Genomic DNA, 15,089 nt, shown 5'->3' with positions numbered 1-15,089 from the left:
AAAACAAATGTTTAAAAAATATGTGTTGTATGTTAAATAATATATGTGATACAAAAAGGAACAATTTTTAAAAAAAATTTAAGAAAATTGTTCCTCCTTTGGTATAAAAACAAAAAAATTTTTAAATATGTGTTGTATTTCAAATAATATAAGTGATACGAAGAGGAACAATTTTGCAAAATTTAAGAAAATTGTTCCTCTTCGTATCACTTATATTATTTGAAATACAACACATATTTAAAAATTTTTTTGTTTTTATACCAAAGGAGGAACAATTTTCTTAAATTTTTTTTAAAAATTGTTCCTTTTTGTATCACATATATTATTTAACATACAACACATATTTTTTAAACATTTGTTTTTATACCAAATAAGTTCGCTTCGAGTACGGAACCCTCGATTTCAGTGCGAGTGTAACTCGCACTTGTCCGATTTTTTTATTATTATTTTTTATTATTTATTGTTGTTTTTTCAATTTTTAGTTAGTAACCTATAATATTGTGTCTAATTTTAAGTGTCATTAAAATCAAATGTTTTTAACTTAATAATTTTAACATTTCTTAATTTAAAACGAAACATCTTCTATTATATTAAGTTAACAAATTTCGAATAACGACACCGACCCCGTGACATCGACACCGTCCTTGAAAAATCTATTTTCAATTATTTTCAAATAAATCAAAATACTTTGCATATATGCTGTTAGAAAATCTTAGAAACTTTTTTTATCCAACATCTTTTTTCAATTTTAACCCGAAAAAGGGTTATTTTGCAATTTTTTAAGGATTTTTTCAATTTTTTATTATTATTTTTTATTATTGATTGTTGTTTTTTCAATTTTTAGTTAGTTACCTATAATATTGTGTCTAATTTTAAGTGTCATTAAAATCAAATGTTTTTAACTTAATAATTTTAACATTCCTTAATTTAAAACGAAACATCTTCTATTATATTAAGTTAACAAATTTCGAAAAACGACACCGACCCCGTGACATCGACACCGTCCTTGAAAAATCTATTTTCAATTATTTTCAAATAAATCAAAATACTTTGCATATATGCTGTTAGAAAATCTTAGAAACTATTTTTATCCAACATCTTTTTTCAATTTTAACCCTAAAAAGGGTTATTTTGCAATTTTTTAAGAATTTTTTGATTTTTTCAATTTTTTATTATTATTTTTTATTATTGATTGTTGTTTTTTCAATTTTTAGTTAGTAACCTATAATATTGTGTCTAATTTTAAGTGTCATTAAAATCAAATGTTTTTAACTTAATAATTTTAACATTTCTTAATTTAAAACGAAACATCTTCTATTATATTAAGTTAACAAATTTCGAAAAACGACACCGACCCCGTGACCTCGACACCGTTCTGGAAAAATCTATTTTCAATTATTTTCAAATAAATCAAAATACTTTGCATATATGCTGTTAGAAAATCTTAGAAACTATTTTTATCCAACATCTTTTTTCAATTTTAACCCGAAAAAGGGTTACTTTGCAATTTTTTAAGAATTTTTTGATTTTTTCAATTTTTTATTATTATTTTTTATTATTTATTGTTGTTTTTTCAAATTTTAGTTAGTAACCTATAATATTGTGTCTAATTTTAAGTGTCATTAAAATCAAATGTTTTTAACTTAATAATTTTAACATTTCTTAATTTAAAACGAAACATCTTCTATTATATTAAGTTAACAAATTTCGAAAAACGACACCGACCCCGTGACCTCGACACCGTTCTGGAAAAATCTATTTTCAATTATTTTCAAATAAATCAAAATACTTTGCATATATGCTGTTAGAAAATCTTAGAAACTATTTTTATCCAACATCTTTTTTCAATTTTAACCCGAAAAAGGGTTATTTTGCAATTTTTTAAGGATTTTTTCAATTTTTTATTATTATTTTTTATTATTTATTGTTGTTTTTTCAATTTTTAGTTAGTAACCTATAATATTGTGTCTAATTTTAAGTGTCATTAAAATCAAATGTTTTTAACTTAATAATTTTAACATTTCTTAATTTAAAACGAAATATCTTCTATTATATTAAGTTAACAAATTTCGAAAAACGACACCGACCCCGTGACCTCGACACCGTTCTGGAAAAATCTATTTTCAATTATTTTCAAATAAATCAAAATACTTTGCATATATGCTGTTAGAAAATCTTAGAAACTATTTTTATCCAACATCTTTTTTCAATTTTAACCCGAAAAAGGGTTATTTTGCAATTTTTTAAGGATTTTTTCAATTTTTTATTATTATTTTTTATTATTTATTGTTGTTTTTTCAATTTTTAGTTAGTAACCTATAATATTGTGTCTAATTTTAAGTGTCATTAAAATCAAATGTTTTTAACTTAATAATTTTAACATTTCTTAATTTAAAACGAAATATCTTCTATTATATTAAGTTAACAAATTTCGAAAAACGACACCGACCCCGTGACCTCGACACCGTTCTGGAAAAATCTATTTTCAATTATTTTCAAATAAATCAAAATACTTTGCATATATGCTGTTAGAAAATCTTAGAAACTATTTTTATCCAACATCTTTTTTCAATTTTAACCCGAAAAAGGGTTATTTTGCAATTTTTTAAGAATTTTTTGATTTTTTCAATTCTTTATTATTATTTTTTATTATTTATTGTTGTTTTTTCAATTTTTAGTTAGTAACCTATAATATTGTGTCTAATTTTAAGTGTCATTAAAATCAAATGTTTTTAACTTAATAATTTTAACATTTCTTAATTTAAAATGAAACATCTTCTATTATATTAAGTTAACAAATTTCGAAAAACGACACCGACCCCGTGACATCGACACCGTCCTTGAAAAATCTATTTTCAATTATTTTCAAATAAATCAAAATACTTTGCATATATGCTGTTAGAAAATCTTAGAAACTATTTTTATCCAACATCTTTTTTCAATTTTAACCCGAAAAAGGGTTATTTTGCAATTTTTTAAGGATTTTTTCAATTTTTTATTATTATTTTTTATTATTTATTGTTGTTTTTTCAATTTTTAGTTAGTAACCTATAATATTGTGTCTAATTTTAAGTGTCATTAAAATCAAATGTTTTTAACTTAATAATTTTAACATTTCTTAATTTAAAACGAAACATCTTCTATTATATTAAGTTAACAAATTTCGAAAAACGACACCGACCTCGTGACCTCGACACCGTTCTGGAAAAATCTATTTTCAATTATTTTCAAATAAATCAAAATACTTTGCATATATGCTGTTAGAAAATCTTAGAAACTATTTTTATCCAACATCTTTTTTCTATTTTAACCCGAAAAAGGGTTATTTTGCAATTTTTTAAGGATTTTTTCAATTTTTTATTATTATTTTTTATTATTTATTGTTGTTTTTTCAATTTTTAGTTAGTAACCTATAATATTGTGTCTAATTTTAAGTGTCATTAAAATCAAATGTTTTTAACTTAATAATTTTAACATTGCTTAATTTAAAACGAAACATCTTCTATTATATTAAGTTAACAAATTTCGAAAAACGACACCGACCCCGTGACATCGACACCGTCCTTGAAAAATCTATTTTCAATTATTTTCAAATAAATCAAAATACTTTGCATATATGCTGTTAGAAAATCTTAGAAACTATTTTTATCCAACATCTTTTTTCAATTTTAACCCTAAAAAGGGTTATTTTGCAATTTTTTAAGAATTTTTTGATTTTTTCAATTTTTTATTATTATTTATTATTATTGATTGTTGTTTTTTCAATTTTTAGTTAGTAACCTATAATATTGTGTCTAATTTTAAGTGTCATTAAAATCAAATGTTTTTAACTTAATAATTTTAACATTTCTTAATTTAAAACGAAACATCTTCTATTATATTAAGTTAACAAATTTCGAAAAACGACACCGACCCCGTGACATCGACACCGTCCTTGAAAAATCTATTTTCAATTATTTTCAAATAAATCAAAATACTTTGCATATATGCTGTTAGAAAATCTTAGAAACTATTTTTATCCAACATCTTCTTTCAATTTTAACCCGAAAAAGGGTTATTTTGCAATTTTTTAAGAATTTTTTGATTTTTTCAATTTTTTATTATTATTTTTTATTATTGATTGTTGTTTTTTCAATTTTTAGTTAGTAACCTATAATATTGTGTCTAATTTTAAGTGTCATTAAAATCAAATGTTTTTAACTTAATAATTTTAACATTTCTTAATTTAAAACGAAATATCTTCTATTATATTAAGTTAACAAATTTCGAAAAACGACACCGACCCCGTGACCTCGACACTGTTCTGGAAAAATCTATTTTCAATTATTTTCAAATAAATCAAAATACTTTGCATATATGCTGTTAGAAAATCTTAGAAACTATTTTTATCCAACATCTTTTTTCAATTTTAACCCGAAAAAGGGTTATTTTGCAATTTTTTAAGGATTTTTTCAATTTTTTATTATTATTTTTTATTATTTATTGTTGTTTTTTCAATTTTTAGTTAGTAACCTATAATATTGTGTCTAATTTTAAGTGTCATTAAAATCAAATGTTTTTAACTTAATAATTTTAACATTTCTTAATTTAAAACGAAACATCTTCTGTTATATTAAGTTAACAAATTTCGAAAAACGACACCGACCCCGTGACATCGACACCGTCCTTGAAAAATCTATTTTCAATTATTTTCAAATAAATCAAAATACTTTGCATATATGCTGTTAGAAAATTTTAGAAACTATTTTTATCCAACATCTTCTTTCAATTTTAACCCGAAAAAGGGTTATTTTGCAATTTTTTAAGAATTTTTTGATTTTTTCAATTTTTTATTATTATTTTTTATTATTGATTGTTGTTTTTTCAATTTTTAGTTAGTAACCTATAATATTGTGTCTAATTTTAAGTGTCATTAAAATCAAATGTTTTTAACTTAATAATTTTAACATTTTTTAATTTCAAACGAAACATCTTCTATTATATTAAGTTAACAAATTTCGAAAAACGACACCGACCCCGTGACATCGACACCGTCCTTGAAAAATCTATTTTCAATTATTTTCAAATAAATCAAAATACTTTGCATATATGCTGTTAGAAAATTTTAGAAACTATTTTTATCCAAAATCTTCTTTCAATTTTAACCCGAAAAAGGGTTATTTTGCAATTTTTTAAGAATTTTTTGATTTTTTCAATTTTTTATTATTATTTTTTATTATTGATTGTTGTTTTTTCAATTTTTAGTTAGTAACCTATAATATTGTGTCTAATTTTAAGTGTCATTAAAATCAAATGTTTTTAACTTAATAATTTTAACATTTCTTAATTTAAAACGAAACATCTTCTATTATATTAAGTTAACAAATTTCGAAAAACGACACCGACCCCGTGACCTCGACACCGTTCTGGAAAAATCTATTTTCAATTATTTTCAAATAAATCAAAATACTTTGCATATATGCTGTTAGAAAATCTTAGAAACTATTTTTATCCAACATCTTTTTTCAATTTTAACCCGAAAAAGGGTTATTTTGCAATTTTTTAAGAATTTTTTGATTTTTTCAATTTTTTATTATTATTTTTTATTATTGATTGTTGTTTTTTCAATTTTTAGTTAGTAACCTATAATATTGTGTCTAATTTTAAGTGTCATTAAAATCAAATGTTTTTAACTTAATAATTTTAACATTTCTTAATTTAAAACGAAACATCTTGTATTATATTAAGTTAACAAATTTCGAAAAACGACACCGACCCCGTGACATCGACACCGTCCTTGAAAAATCTATTTTCAATTATTTTCAAATAAATCAAAATACTTTGCATATATGCTGTTAGAAAATCTTAGAAACTATTTTTATCCAACATCTTTTTTCAATTTTAACCCGAAATTGAGTTATTTTGCAATTTTTTAAGAATTTTTTTATTTTTTCAATTTTTTATTATTGATTGTTGTTTTTTCAATTTTTAGTTAATAACCTATAATATTGTGTCTAATTTTAAGTGTCATTAAAATCAAATGTTTTTAACTTAATAATTTTAACATTTCTTAATTTAAAACGAAACATCTTCTATTATATTAAGTTAACAAATTTCGAAAAACGACACCGACCCCGTGACCTCGACACCGTTCTGGAAAAATCTATTTTCAATTATTTTCAAATAAATCAAAATACTTTGCATATATGCTGTTAGAAAATCTTAGAAACTATTTTTATCCAACATCTTTTTTCAATTTTAACCCGAAAAAGGGTTATTTTGCAATTTTTTAAGAATTTTTTGATTTTTTCAATTTTTTATTATTATTTTTTATTATTGATTGTTGTTTTTTCAATTTTTAGTTAGTAACCTATAATATTGTGTCTAATTTTAAGTGTCATTAAAATCAAATGTTTTTAACTTAATAATTTTAACATTTCTTAATTTAAAACGAAACATCTTCTATTATATTAAGTTAACAAATTTCGAAAAACGACACCGACCCCGTGACATCGACACCGTCCTTGAAAAATCTATTTTCAATTATTTTCAAATAAATCAAAATACTTTGCATATATGCTGTTAGAAAATCTTAGAAACTATTTTTATCCAACATCTTTTTTCAATTTTAACCCGAAATTGGGTTATTTTGCAATTTTTTAAGAATTTTTTTATTTTTTCAATTTTTTATTATTATTTTTTATTATTGATTGTTGTTTTTTCAATTTTTAGTTAGTAACCTATAATATTGTGTCTAATTTTAAGTGTCATTAAAATCAAATGTTTTTAACTTAATAATTTTAACATTTCTTAATTTAAAACGAAACATCTTCTATTATATTAAGTTAACAAATTTCGAAAAACGACACCGACCCCGTGACATCGACACCGTCCTTGAAAAATCTATTTTCAATTATTTTCAAATAAATCAAAATACTTTGCATATATGCTGTTAGAAAATTTTAGAAACTATTTTTATCCAACATCTTCTTTCAATTTTAACCCGAAAAAGGGTTATTTTGCAATTTTTTAAGAATTTTTTGATTTTTTCAATTTTTTATTATTATTCTTTATTATTGATTGTTGTTTTTTCAATTTTTAGTTAGTAACCTATAATATTGTGTCTAATTTTAAGTGTCATTAAAATCAAATGTTTTTAACTTAATAATTTTAACATTTCTTAATTTAAAACGAAACATCTTCTATTATATTAAGTTAACAAATTTCGAAAAACGACACCGACCCCGTGACATCGACACCGTCCTTGAAAAATCTATTTTCAATTATTTTCAAATAAAGCAAAATACTTTGCATATATGCTGTTAGAAAATCTTAGAAACTATTTTTATCCAACATCTTTTTTCAATTTTAACCCGAAATTGGGTTATTTTGTAATTTTTTAAGAATTTTTTTATTTTTTCAATTTTTTATTATTGATTGTTGTTTTTTCAATTTTTAGTTAATAACCTATAATATTGTGTCTAATTTTAAGTGTCATTAAAATCAAATGTTTTTAACTTAATAATTTTAACATTTCTTAATTTAAAACGAAACATCTTCTATTATATTAAGTTAACAAATTTCGAAAAACGACACCGACCCCGTGACCTCGACACCGTTCTGGAAAAATCTATTTTCAATTATTTTCAAATAAATCAAAATACTTTGCATATATGCTGTTAGAAAATCTTAGAAACTATTTTTATCCAACATCTTTTTTCAATTTTAACCCGAAAAAGGGTTATTTTGCAATTTTTTAAGAATTTTTTGATTTTTTCAATTTTTTATTATTATTTTTTATTATTGATTGTTGTTTTTTCAATTTTTAGTTAGTAACCTATAATATTGTGTCTAATTTTAAGTGTCATTAAAATCAAATGTTTTAACTTAATAATTTTAACATTTCTTAATTTAAAACGAAACATCTTGTATTATATTAAGTTAACAAATTTCGAAAAACGACACCGACCCCGTGACATCGACACCGTCCTTGAAAAATCTATTTTCAATTATTTTCAAATAAATCAAAATACTTTGCATATATGCTGTTAGAAAATTTTAGAAACTATTTTTATCCAACATCTTCTTTCAATTTTAACCCGAAAAAGGGTTATTTTGCAATTTTTTAAGAATTTTTTGATTTTTTCAATTTTTTATTATTATTCTTTATTATTGATTGTTGTTTTTTCAATTTTTAGTTAGTAACCTATAATATTGTGTCTAATTTTAAGTGTCATTAAAATCAAATGTTTTTAACTTAATAATTTTAACATTTCTTAATTTAAAACGAAACATCTTCTATTATATTAACCCATTAAGCCCCAAATGCACTGGAATTTTGGTCTAACTTTAAGCTCTGATATTTGACCGAAAAGGTGAATATATTTTTTGGGCAAGCCATATCTGATGTATTTGGATGTGCTCTTTCCAAAAATGCTATCGAAAAAATTTTTTAAAATTGTTTATTATTGTTTATTATCATTTAATTGCAAAATTGCACGAATTTTTTACCATTTTTTATTCAAAATTTATAAATTTCGAAGGGAAAAAAATTTTTTTTGTTGCCATCAAGTCCATAAAACGTGCACTCGATTGTTCCACTTTAAGGAAATAATACACTTTTTTTCATTTTTGCTTTTATTTTTTCAAAATGGCGTCGAGAAGTACAAAAAATTGTTATATATACATTTCAATGAATAAAGTTTTTAAAAGTTTATCCAAATTACCTGAAAATGCTTACTCGGGGGTTTTTTGGGTCGCTGAATCCGAATTCGGTGTCAGAATTTCAAAATTCAAAATGGCGGATCCAATATGGCGACTAAAAAAAATTAAAAAGTTGATAAATTTAGTTAAAAATTGTTACTCGGGGGTTTTTGGGGTCGCTGAATCCGAATTCGATGTCAGAATTAAAAATTAAAAATGGCGGATCCAATATGGCGACTAAAAAATTTGAAAAGTTGATAAATTTAATTGAAAATCCTTACTCGGGGATTTTTGGGGTCGCTGAATCCGAATTCGATATCAGAATTTCAAAATTCAAAATGGCGGATCCAATATGGCGACTAAAAAAATTTGAAAAGTTAACAAATTTTGTTAAAAATTGTTACTCGGGGGTTTTTGGGATCCCTAAATCCAAATTCGATGTCAGAATTTCAAAATTCAAAATGGCGGATCCAAAATGGCGACCAAAAAATGTTAAAAGTTGACAAATTTAGTTGAAAGTGCTTACTCAGGAGTTTTTAGGGTCCCTAAATTTAAATTGGATATCAGAATTTCAAAATTCAAAATGTCAGATCCAAAATGTAGACAAAAAAATTTTAATGTTGACAAATTTAGTTGAAAATGTTTACACAGAGGTTTTTGATGTATTTGAGTGCTTCTTATTTACCACCTTTAGCCACCTATTTTTAATGGGTGTTGCCCGATTCTCACCACTTGGAGGTAGATGGTTTCTGAGAGTCATATTTTTTTTTGTTAATTTTAAAAGTTTTTAATTTTTTTTGTTTTTTTATATTTTTTTATTTTTTTTGTATTTTTAATTTTTTAAAAAATTGGATTGATTTTTAGCTTGATTTTAATATGTGACGCTCCACGGTGAAAGGGACCTTAGCTGCAAACAAATTTTAGTTAATGTTTCCGATTTTTAAAGTGAAAATGCACAAAGAGGATCAACTCTTAATATAAACTACTAATGTTTATGTTCTCATTAGATAAAAAATATTTAATTAAAACTTGTTTTTGTTTTATGTAATAAAAAATTAACATTTAATTAATTTAAAACTATCACTAAACATAACCTAAAATTTGTTTGCAGCTAAGGTCCCATTTATCATGGAGCGTCTCATATTATGCCATTCCTTTTATTTATTATTAATTATGCATGAAATACTTTAAAGCACTTATCACAAAAGTATTTTGTACAACTTTTACAAACTTTTCTTGTTCTTATTTTACATTTTGTGTTGGAACAATACTTTTGTGAACTCATTTTTTCTATTTTAGGTGTTTTACATTTTATTTTTAAATATTCCTTGCTAATGCTCATAGCAAAATCTTTAATGCTACTTTTTTGTTTGCCTTCGTTAGCATCATTCGACAAAATTACAGCTTTTGTAATTGCGGACTGAATGAGTCGAATAAAAATAACCCACGTCCACTTCTTTGACCTCATGATGGGCATTACTCTGTTGCAGTATTGGTCATGAATATCGACGCCACCCATGAACTTGTTGTAAGCACTAAAAGCATTTGGAAATGGCACTTCAGTTTTTCTTTTTACTTCCTTATTGTACCTTTTGACAGAAGTAAGAGGCCTTACACCAGCTGCTGTTGACAAGACAGAGACAAGTTTTGAATCTTTAAGTGTAATAAAATTTATTCCACTATGTTTGTCATTTTTAACAGCGTAAGTCCCTCTAGGAGCATCGTCTTTTATATTATTTTTTTCCTTTATTCTGTTTGACCTGACAGTACCTGTGGCACGAAGACCAATCTTTTTTAAGTGTACCAACAAGTCAGGACAACAAAATAAATTGTCAAAATAGACATGATACTGCAGGAGTTTTGTGGGAGGAATATTAGACAGCAGTTGTTGGAGCATTTGAACTACAACGCGGCTTCCTAAAGCACAGTTTGCTAAAACATCCCCTTTTTCTAAATTTTTCCCACAATAAATGTCGCAATCATACAAATATCCGGAAGAACTACATGAAGCCCACAATTTTATTCCAAATCTGGTCGGTTTAGTTCTTATAAACTGTTTCAGTTTACATCTCCCAAAATATTTTACCATCATCTCGTCGATGGAAAGAGCTGTAGAATAAAATCCGAATTTCATAATGTTTTTTCTGAATATATTCAGTATTGGTCGAACTCGCCAAACTTTATCAAAATTCTGATTATCGCTCTCTTTTGGTTTATGAAATTTAATTTTTGACTTTATCGCTTCAAATCTGTTTCTACTCATAGCTGCTGCAACAGGTTCAGCTCTCAAAAATGGATCTAATGACCAGTAATCTTTTTGAGATTGTCTTTGATTGAAAGTACTGAAGATGATTATTCCCAAAAATACCTCAAATTCTCCAAGTGAAAGATCTAATCCATTAGCGTTCGTACTTTCAACAATATATTTTTTTAGATCTTCTGAAAAAAAATACTCAAAAATTTCTTTAGGAGAACTCTCTAAAATTTTTTTTTTATCATTTTCTTTCAATAATATTTTATTTTCCAGTGATTCTTTATATACTTTTTCCCCATTCTCCCAAAGAAACTCGTGGCTTTCTTCTAGTTTTTTTTGAGTATTATTATACTGCTTAGATTTCTGGATATATGACTCTTTTGGAAAAAATGAACCATCCACTACATCGCTTGAACCAGAAGAATCAGAATCAGAACAACTAGACTCACCAGATTCATCAGGGTTTGGAATAAAAACAGCATCCACAAACGTTTCATCTTCTTCAAATTCAAAAGCTTCGGCCAAAGCTTTACTCTTTTTTTTCCGCTTAGATAAAGGGAGATTTTCTAAAGCTTCAAAAGAACTACCTGCGCCTTTTTTTCGTGACATCCTAACAACACTAAATAAAGTGCAACGATTCAACCAAACACTTAATTATTTTTGGTACTATAGATGTTGCAAGATGCTCTGGTAGACCAAAGAAAAATCAATTTTGCATGGAAAAAATATTATCATACTAATGGTCCAAAATCGAGCATAAGCCCAATGCTTTGTAAAATATGAAGCGACTCCTGATATTTGAAGATAATTTACAGAAATACAGGATGCTCAAAGCTATTTCACGATGTTTCACATGCAGTTCTGGATACTTCAACTCGAGTGTACGCTTCAATTCAAAAAGTGGTTTATCTTTCGATAGTCAGATATAAATTATTACACCATATTGATGAATTAATGTAAATGAAGATTGGTAAATGATTCAAGAAGGCTTATAACTAAAACAAAAAGACCTACTTTTGAAATTTTTTGCTCGTCACATTGGATCCGCCATTTTGAATTTTGAAATTCTGACATCGAATTTGGATTTAGGGATCCCAAAAACCCCCGAGTAACAATTTTTAACAAAATTTGTTAACTTTTCAAATTTTTTAGTCGCCATATTGGATCCGCCATTTTGAATTTTGAAATTCTGATATCGAATTCGGATTCAGCGACCCCAAAAATCCCCGAGTAAGGATTTTCAACTAAATTTATCAACTTTTCAAATTTTTTAGTCGCCATATTGGATCCGCCATTTTTAATTTTTAATTCTGACATCGAATTCGGATTCAGCGACCCCAAAAACCCCCGAGTAACAATTTTTAACTAAATTTATCAACTTTTTAATTTTTTTAGTCGCCATATTGGATCCGCCATTTTGAATTTTGAAATTCTGACACCGAATTCGGATTCAGCGACCCAAAAAACCCCCGAGTAAGCATTTTCAGGTAATTTGGATAAACTTTTAAAAACTTTATTCATTGAAATGTATATATAACAATTTTTTGTACTTCTCGACGCCATTTTGAAAAAATAAAAGCAAAAATGAAAAAAAGTGTATTATTTCCTTAAAGTGGAACAATCGAGTGCACGTTTTATGGACTTGATGGCAACAAAAAAAATTTTTTTCCCTTCGAAATTTATAAATTTTGAATAAAAAATGGTAAAAAATTCGTGCAATTTTGCAATTAAATGATAATAAACAATAATAAACAATTTTAAAAAATTTTTTCGATAGCATTTTTGGAAAGAGCACATCCAAATACATCAGATATGGCTTGCCCAAAAAATATATTCACCTTTTCGGTCAAATATCAGAGCTTAAAGTTAGACCAAAATTCCAGTGCATTTGGGGCTTAATGGGTTAAGTTAACAAATTTCGAAAAACGACACCGACCCCGTGACATCGACACCGTCCTTGAAAAATCTATTTTCAATTATTTTCAAATAAAGCAAAATACTTTGCATATATGCTGTTAGAAAATCTTAGAAACTATTTTTATCCAACATCTTTTTTCAATTTTAACCCGAAATTGGGTTATTTTGCAATTTTTTAAGAATTTTTTTATTTTTTCAATTTTTTATTATTGATTGTTGTTTTTTCAATTTTTAGTTAGTAACCTATAATATTGTGTCTAATTTTAAGTGTCATTAAAATCAAATGTTTTTAACTTAATAATTTTAACATTTCTTAATTTAAAACGAAACATCTTCTATTATATTAAGTTAACAAATTTCGAAAAACGACACCGACCCCGTGACATCGACACCGTCCTTGAAAAATCTATTTTCAATTATTTTCAAATAAATCAAAATACTTTGCATATATGCTGTTAGAAAATCTTAGAAACTATTTTTATCCAACATCTTTTTTCAATTTTAACCCGAAATTGGGTTATTTTGCAATTTTTTAAGAATTTTTTTATTTTTTCAATTTTTTATTATTATTTTTTATTATTGATTGTTGTTTTTTCAATTTTTAGTTAGTAACCTATAATATTGTGTCTAATTTTAAGTGTCATTAAAATCAAATGTTTTTAACTTAATAATTTTAACATTTCTTAATTTAAAACGAAACATCTTCTATTATATTAAGTTAACAAATTTCGAAAAACGACACCGACCCCGTGACATCGACACCGTCCTTGAAAAATCTATTTTCAATTATTTTCAAATAAATCAAAATACTTTGCATATATGCTGTTAGAAAATTTTAGAAACTATTTTTATCCAACATCTTCTTTCAATTTTAACCCGAAAAAGGGTTATTTTGCAATTTTTTAAGAATTTTTTGATTTTTTCAATTTTTTATTATTATTCTTTATTATTGATTGTTGTTTTTTCAATTTTTAGTTAGTAACCTATAATATTGTGTCTAATTTTAAGTGTCATTAAAATCAAATGTTTTTAACTTAATAATTTTAACATTTCTTAATTTAAAACGAAACATCTTGTATTATATTAAGTTAACAAATTTCGAAAAACGACACCGACCCCGTGACATCGACACCGTCCTTGAAAAATCTATTTTCAATTATTTTCAAATAAATCAAAATACTTTGCATATATGCTGTTAGAAAATCTTAGAAACTATTTTTATCCAACATCTTTTTTCAATTTTAACCCGAAAAAGGGTTATTTTGCAATTTTTTAAGAATTTTTTGATTTTTTCAATTTTTTATTATTATTTTTTATTATTGATTGTTGTTTTTTCAATTTTTAGTTAGTAACCTATAATATTGTGTCTAATTTTAAGTGTCATTAAAATCAAATGTTTTTAACTTAATAATTTTAACATTTCTTAATTTAAAACGAAACATCTTCTATTATATTAAGTTAACAAATTTCGAAAAACGACACCGACCCCGTGACCTCGACACCGTTCTGGAAAAATCTATTTTCAATTATTTTCAAATAAATCAAAATACTGTGCATATATGCTGTTAGAAAATCTTAGAAACTATTTTTATCCAACATCTTTTTTCAATTTTAACCCGAAAAAGGGTTATTTTGCAATTTTTTAAGAATTTTTTGATTTTTTCAATTTTTTATTATTATTTTTTATTATTGATTGTTGTTTTTTCAATTTTTAGTTAGTAACCTATAATATTGTGTCTAATTTTAAGTGTCATTAAAATCAAATGTTTTTAACTTAATAATTTTAACATTTCTTAATTTAAAACGAAACATCTTCTATTATATTAAGTTAACAAATTTCGAAAAACGACACCGACCCCGTGACCTCGACACCGTTCTGGAAAAATCTATTTTCAATTATTTTCAAATAAATCAAAATACTTTGCATATATGCTGTTAGAAAATCTTAGAAACTATTTTTATCCAACATCTTTTTTCAATTTTAACCCGAAAAAGGGTTATTTTGCAATTTTTTAAGAATTTTTTGATTTTTTCAATTTTTTATTATTATTTTTTATTATTGATTGTTGTTTTTTCAATTTTTAGTTAGTAACCTATAATATTGTGTCTAATTTTAAGTGTCATTAAAATTAAATGTTTTTAACTTAATAATTTTAACATTTCTTAATTTAAAACGAAACATCTTCTATTATATTAAGTTAACAAATTTCGAAAAACGACACCGACCCCGTGACAT

At 24.8% G+C, this 15,089-nt stretch overlaps 1 long non-coding RNA gene across 3 annotated transcripts; it reads right to left on the bottom strand.

Annotated features, from left to right (window-relative positions):
• Positions 1 to 433: 433 nt before the first annotated feature.
• LOC127291514 (uncharacterized) lies at positions 434 to 14,347 on the bottom strand. Of its 3 annotated transcripts, none has more exons than XR_007844608.1 (3): positions 13,978 to 14,347; positions 853 to 1,363; positions 434 to 490 (listed from the first exon to the last, which is right to left on the bottom strand). It is a non-coding gene; the product is annotated as an uncharacterized LOC127291514 (long non-coding RNA). The 3 variants fall into 3 exon arrangements; XR_007844610.1 differs by lacking the exon at positions 13,978 to 14,347 and adding an exon at positions 12,881 to 12,964; XR_007844609.1 differs by lacking the exon at positions 13,978 to 14,347 and adding an exon at positions 5,764 to 5,857.
• Between the last annotated feature and the right edge of the window lie 742 nt (positions 14,348 to 15,089).

Source organism: Leptopilina boulardi, unplaced genomic scaffold (assembly GCF_019393585.1).
Source record: "Leptopilina boulardi isolate dan_hultmark-lab unplaced genomic scaffold, ZJU_Lbou_2.1 LbouV2_138, whole genome shotgun sequence".
NCBI lineage: Eukaryota > Metazoa > Arthropoda > Insecta > Hymenoptera > Figitidae > Leptopilina > Leptopilina boulardi.
This window is presented reverse-complemented; position numbering and strand designations above follow the sequence as displayed.